Genomic DNA, 7,191 nt, shown 5'->3' on the forward strand with positions numbered 1-7,191 from the left:
TCGAACTCTGCCTTCAAGAAAGCTATGAGACTATGAAATAAAGAACTTAGCAGAACAGCAGCCTCCTCTGCTCTATTGCCCTGGTCTGAGAAGGAAGGGTAACCCATCCAAGCTCAACAGTTATGGACACATTTTTCATTGCAGGAGCAAAGGGCAGCACAGTGCCAGGGGTGAAAGCAAGAGTCAGCAGTTTCTCTCCTGGCACACCACAGCTGGTTGTCTCAATAATGGTAGAGCTTTACTGGGTAGGAGACATCAGAGTCTTCTCAAAGATGATCTCAGAATGCAAAATGAACAGGATCCCAGGACCTGGGATCCATGATAAATTCCACTAATTTCTCCCAAAGCACTGGTTTTTCAATATTGCCTCCTACAAACTAATTAAATACATATTTTTAAGAGATAGCCACCAGAACAAGCCACTCCTTGCACTCATATCTTCCCCTGGAGATGCAATGAGCAACAGGAGAGCTTGTCTGGGAAATACAGAACACATCTGAATCCCTCCAGAGTCTTGCTCATTCTCCTGCTCTGCAGTGTCTGTGAAAACAAGGAGGCTCAGTTGTGCTGTCCAGTGTCATGTCTGAGGGATGTCTGGGATGCTGACAGTGTTGCAGCAGTGCTGTACCATCAGAGCACAGGTAGGGGAGAAATGGGCCAGCTTCCCTTTCAGTGGGAGCTGCTGGCTTACACCACACTGCTGCTCTGGGACAAGTACTGGAATGCCACCCCAGCAAGGAGGCACTTAGCTTGAAAACAGTAACCAGCTCCCACTGTCAAGTATAAAAGGTGCAATCCTAGTCTCAGATGTTAATCTGGTTTCAAACAGCAACTGAGTGGAGGATCAAGTACCCTGACACAGCGACATTCAGCACAACTCTATCTCCTGGTGTTTTGAGCAGGATAATGCCATTACTGAGCACAATGCTGCTAATCTCGACTCCACTCTTTCCACTGATGGGGAGAACATCAAAGCTTTAACATCTGCACCTCCTGCCTGGTATCTGTCTACTGTCTCTCTCCACTCCTCTCCCTGTTCCCAGTCCATTTTGAGCTGAAATCCTTGCCTTATCACATTCAGCAGTTGTCTGATGATTGCAGGAATTAAAGGAACTTGGAGCTGTATCTTGGCGTGCATAACCACATTTCTAAATGTCTGCAAGTCTCTGTCAAGCTGAACTCGGTGCCAGGGTCTCTTTTCATATAGTACCTTGGAGTGACTTGGCGTATTCATCACTCTGGAGTGTCCCTGAACAGACCCAGAGTAGCACAGTTTGCATGGAGAGACACAGTCAAGCTGCCTCCAGCCTTCAGAGATCCACAGTCCTAGAGAGGTTTTGTGGACTGTGAAGTAGGATGGCAACCAGGAATGAAGTCCCATACCCATGCTTCCTTCCAACAAGCACTGACTTGTTTATACAGTCCTCTCTGATAATATAGTGTTGGAAAGTCCCAGCCAAAATAATTTCCTTGTCACACTGTAGGGCTGCACCTGTTTGTTAATGCCCAAAGGCATCTATCTCATATTTATTAGCACAATGACCCGTGAATGGAAGGAATGAGCCCTGTATAGCATTGTGGTGACCATGAAACTCAAATAGTCTTAGATGTTATAAAAGGGCTACAGAGATCCAAGAGACATTTTATTAACCCAGCAGGTTGAGCTACCCCAATGCCTACAGTACAACAGAGATAAGGATTTTAAAATCAAATAGACTGATAAGAGTGCACGCCCTTGTAACCCTGGCTTTAAAACATCAAATCTGCACTGCGTTACAGTCACTGCAAAACAACGGTATATTAACTTCTGTTTAGGAACCTCATTTTTAACTTGCTTTCATAGATGACCGGTTATCTGAATGCAGAGCTGAAGAATTTTTGCCACAGGATTAGTTTTTAAGTGGGCACAGGGAAAGGTGTGCATGCAAGAAAGAAGATTATTAATTTATTTCTCCTAAGATGGTGCAGGGTACCAGAAATATCAGAATATGTGGGAGTGTGACCAGACCTGATGAGAACAATGTAACAAAGGGGAGATACGTGCTGAGAAACAGAAAGCAGCTGCTCATTCATTCGTGGAATGGCCCCATAAGGATCCAAGGGGAATCTATGACTTGAAAGAGAACTTGAAGAGACAAAACAGTAATGAGTGCACTGGAAGGAACAAGGAGTTTCTGCCCCAGCTCTTCCATTTGACAGAACACCTGTGTAGCTGCTGCCATGACTGTTAGGGCTTGTTAATGAGAAGTCTCAACAAGAGAAAGAAAAGCTGCTGAAAAATTCCAGGCACTGTCACCACTAAAAACCCTCCCACACCTGGATTTACAAACCACTACTTTTTTGAGAGTCTGGAATAAATATTTACCCCTGAGAATTCAAAATTTGCTTTTCTCTGAGTATTTAGCAGCACTTTCCACATAAGGTCTTCCTCCTAGATCCCCAGCTGATGGCAACACAATTATTGTAAGACAGTGTGTTCAATGACAATGCTTTTTGCTGCTGCAGCACAGATGACAGGTTTTACAAGCCTCTGGGTGCTGTACTTGTCCTGTCTCACAGAAGAGGAAAGCAAGGCTCAGCAGTCTAAGATCAGCTCATCTGGGATTTAACAAAACTGGAAGAGAGAACTAACTGAAAAGAACTGTACTTTATATCCACAAGGAAGTATAATGTAAGTGCTGTTCTTCAAGGAAAAGTGGAAGGTTGCCTGAACAGGAGCTACACAGGACAGTGAGAAGAAAGTGACTGCTGCACTCACAACAGGGATGGGGAGTGCAGAGACGTGAAGGCAGCACAAGAAATAGTCCCGAGGTTGACTCAGAGAATTTGTGAGGCACCAGGTTCCTGAGGAAAGGCAGGTTTGGACATGATCACTGTGGCCTCCTGTCACTTGTGTCCCTCTGTCCTAGAGAACCATGGTCATGCTGTGAACATACCCAGAGCTGCACACATAAGGCAACACCCACAAGGTGAAAAGTGAAAAACTCCACATTGGTGGAAACTTCTGCCTCATAATTATTTTCACCTGTGAGGGCTTGAACAATGCTGCAAATGCTGCTGCTTTTACTGGTGTAGAAACAGCCATGGATGAGTCAGAACATGGAAATAGCTCAGCTGACAGTGAAACAAAGACCCTGGTCTGCCATAGTGTAGAAGTAGTCACTGTGTTTGGAAAGAGTAGTTCCCAGCTGTGCATTCCACTATACAGAGCAACTGTTCAGAGAACCTAACATTTCTGTAGAACCTTGTTACCTCCTTCAGCCCTTTTGTTCCCTGCAAAACTTCCTTCCAAAGACACTTTCTTCCAAACCAGCACATTCCTTTCCCTTTTTCAATGTACTTGCAGGGCTTTTTCCCCACTCTGCTTAAATTATTTATTTAATCAGCTCATTTTTCTTCTGCTTTTCTACCCAGTACACACAGGGAATGACAAACTTGAATATTACTTGGCACTCTGGACGGGACTTGATGATGGATTTCTTGGACTGCTTGGCACATCTCCGCTGCCAGATGAAGTACATGTGGTTGCAGTTGGAAAGGATCCCAAACATCCTCTCAGAGGCTGGTGGTTTCTCATACACCACTTCCATACAGATGCTGCACACCTTGGCCTGACTGTCCTGGAAAGCAAAGGCCTTCTCCATGTCGAGCTCAAATGTTGCCATGCACATCATCTTGTGAGCTTTCCTCTCTTCTTGGTTGGAAGGGTGAAGCACTTGCAGCCCACATAGCTCACCCATGACCTTGTGGAGGTACAGGCAGCACTCTCCCAAGTGCCACATTCCCTCCAACATGTACAGACACAGCTGCTCCCTGTCACCACAGGAGCTCCCAGCGACCGGATCTTCCAGTCCACTGCAAAGTGCTTCCAAGTAGTAATGGGGTTTCACTTTCTGATTTTTATTTTGGTCACTGCACCACACCACAACCCTGAGGGCACCACGCCTCTGCTGCTCTTCATTCAAGCCACAGATTTCTGTCCCTGAGCGCCCTCTTCTTCTGCTTGCTCCGTGTGGTGGTGGGCCCACGCTCAGGGGCTGTGGGGGACTGCCAGGGGCAGCACAGTGGCTGTGGCTCCCCCCAGGGCTGTGAGTCTCATGTGATCACACCTGTACCAAGCGCTGTAGGCACACTGTCCCTTCTGGTAGTACTTGAAGACAGTGGAGGATTTGCTTGTAGGCAAATCATGTGAGAACAGACACTTGTTTCCCTCCCAACGTGCTCTCTGCACACAGTACCTGCACATCACCTGCTCCGTGCTCATCGTGGCAGCGCAGTCCTTGGCCCCTGGCTGTTGAATACAGAGTCCAGAGTACAGCAGCAAGAACAACCAGAGGTGCAGCAAATGAGACCTGCAAGGAGGCACAGAAAAAAGTGACTTGATTTAGTCTGGGGGAAGAGGTGCATGATAATACCTTACATATAGGTAAAACTGCAGTATAAAAGGTAATAAACTATTATCTGTGTCTGCCAGGAGACAAGAAGTGATAGGTTGCAGTAAGGGAGATTTGGTTACAATTAGGAAGGGCTCACATTAGACTGTGTGGGAAGCAGATGAAACCACCATCATATGAGCCTTAGAAGAGGTGAGACACCCTGTGATCAGGAATGGTTTAGCCAAAGAAGTTCCATCTCCCTCACATTTATTTCCTATGATCTTTTCTTATACTATGCACATGATGAAAATACACCAGAACCTCTCCCCACTTTCTGGGAGATGTGTGAGCAGTGCTTTAATAGCTGTGTCTCAGAGAGAAGCTCTTGCTGGGCTGTTCTAGCTGCTTGGGTTGCAGTGACATTAGCACATGTCCTTTTAATGACATAATTAGAAAAACCAGGATTCCAAATGAACTGGAATATTATACTGGGTATTAACAACTCAGCTCTCACTGATTTTACATGAAGCCAGTTGGAATTTCACACAACAGACTGCAGTGCCAGGCAGACCTTACAAAGACTGTAATAAGACATCGTTGCCACTGTAGCAATCTCATGTTGCTGCACTCCTTGAAGCAACAGACCGTTTCAATCAGTTCTTGCCATGGTAGTTTTCTTACCTTACCTTTACTTAATTGGTTACTGCAGGGTTGTCTTGGAGACCTGAGATCTGCTCTTTGAAACCACTGGATTCTTATATGCAACCTAGGAAAGAGAAACGGGATTTCACACAGCAAAGTTGTCAGTAACAAAACTGGACCAAAAATGCTGAACCACTGCATAAGCATTAGCTGGGGTCCGGCAACACAGCCGCCTGCTGAGCTCAGCCGTGGAGATTGGCTCCCAGCAACTGAAGCCCTAAATTATTATTTTAATATATCATGTCTGAATTCTTATCTGAAGTCAGCTGCCACTGCTGAAGGCAAGTCAAACTTTACCCTGGCCTCATTGCCTGGGTTTGCTATTTCTGTATGTACACTCACCAAACCCTCAGGTTTGACTGCCCCCTCCCCAGTTTCCACATGCAGATCTCTTGCTGATTCCTCTTTGAAGATTTTTGTTTCTGGTGCTCAAATCTTGGCTGACAGGAGTGCAGCCATGCTGTGTGCTGATTGCAGCTGGCAGGTGGATTAGAGCTCATTCAGATGTCTGTGAAATGCCTCTGCGAGACAGAAATGGCAGAACAATGGATTATTTCATCATGAAGAGCCCAGAAACTGATGCAGAGAGTCATGTTGAGGAGACAAACTGAGGAGCATGAAGACATAAAGCACATTTTTACTTCCACAAGCCTCACGAGATCTTTCCAGCTCAAAGTTTTGGGGATCTGCTGCCAGCTCCCTTCCTCCTCACCTAAGCTGGTTGATTTCTCCAAGGTACAGGATGTTCTCAGTTTTTTTCCAAAATGTGTGGGAGCTACAGTTGCCAAGTAACAAAACCTCATCACTCTTATCCTGAAATGCATAATTCCTCGTTTCTCTGTTTCATGGAATGGATGGATGAAGCTGTGATCTGTGACACTTGTTCAGTATCAGGGTCATTTAGACTCCAGTCTTGCCCCTGGATAAATCTGTTGGATACAGAGTTCAGGGTGAGGAAGGGATCTGACTGCCCTTTTGTCTCTCACCTTCAAAAACAAAACTGGGGATGCATTTCACGATTCACTGAACTGACTCAGTGACCAGTGTAATGAGATTACATTAAGAATACAGCGATGCTGCAGCCAGAGAGAGGCAGTCTGACACTTTTTTCAAGAGGTGTCCTTCCTCCTCACCTACTGAAAAGCACTCATATGGTTGATCCCAAGCAAGGTCAGAACAAAGCAGATAGATCCCACTCCTCCACAGGAATTAGGAGCAAAATTCAGCTTATTGTGGTATTTGTGAAACTAAAGGAGGTCCACAGAAGGACAAACAAGATGATGAGGGATGAAGAAGCTTAGGAGACTTGACTTGAGGCAGGAGAGAAGAATGCTGGAAAATGAGGACAGCATCAACATTTGTAAAATGAAGAAGGCCCTAGGTAAGCTCTGGTTGAGCTGCTGCTCAGGAAGTTCATAGTCCTGGAACCGGCTGGCATTTGCTGACTCTAATAGGGGGTTGGTTTTAACAGATAAAAGGAAGTGCTTTTTTACACTGTGGAATTGAACTTCTGGAACTGTCTGCCATGGGAAGCAGACAGAACTGTCAGTGTCAGGGAGTAATTAGACAAAATCACAAACAAAAAGTCTAGACATAGACACTAAATGCCCTCGGCAGGGATGTCCACTTTAACACAGCTGATGTGACAATTGTGGCTGCTGTTAGAGATGTGAGGGGAACAGATGACTAAAGTGGCCAAGCAAGTGTGCTTTCCCTAAATAGCTTCTTTTATTGCCTCAATCTACAACAGAGTACTGGACATGATGGATCCAGGCTTGCTGTTATTTCTTACTTGTCTCTAATCTGATAGAGGCTCTGTTCCTCCTGCACCATGGCAGAGTTCACTCCCCTTTGATCCTGCTCCCAACAGAGCCAGCAATCTACCCCAGGTTACATGAAGAACCGTGTAACCTCCAGATTTCATCCAAGGGTTCATCCTCTCCTGAATATCTTGTTCTGTGTCCTAATTTCCTTCTTCCTTCCCTACACCAGCAAGAAGCACCATGTGGCTGAGCTGCTTGTGAATCTTGAAGATGAGCAGTGTCTGAAAGTTGGTGACACATTAGCAGAGTGACACAATGACAACTTCATGCCTGTGCACTTCAATAAGCTA

At 45.6% G+C, this 7,191-nt stretch overlaps 1 pseudogene; it reads right to left on the reverse strand.

Annotated features, from left to right (window-relative positions):
* LOC121658194 lies at window positions 1–6,038 on the reverse strand (annotated as a pseudogene).
* Between the last annotated feature and the right edge of the window lie 1,153 nt (window positions 6,039–7,191).

The sequence above is a fragment of the Corvus kubaryi genome, unplaced genomic scaffold (genome assembly GCF_017639235.1).
Source record: "Corvus kubaryi isolate FWS band 111438036 unplaced genomic scaffold, C.kubaryi_AGA036_p1.0 split2-37374, whole genome shotgun sequence".
Classification (NCBI taxonomy): Eukaryota; Metazoa; Chordata; class Aves; order Passeriformes; family Corvidae; genus Corvus; species Corvus kubaryi.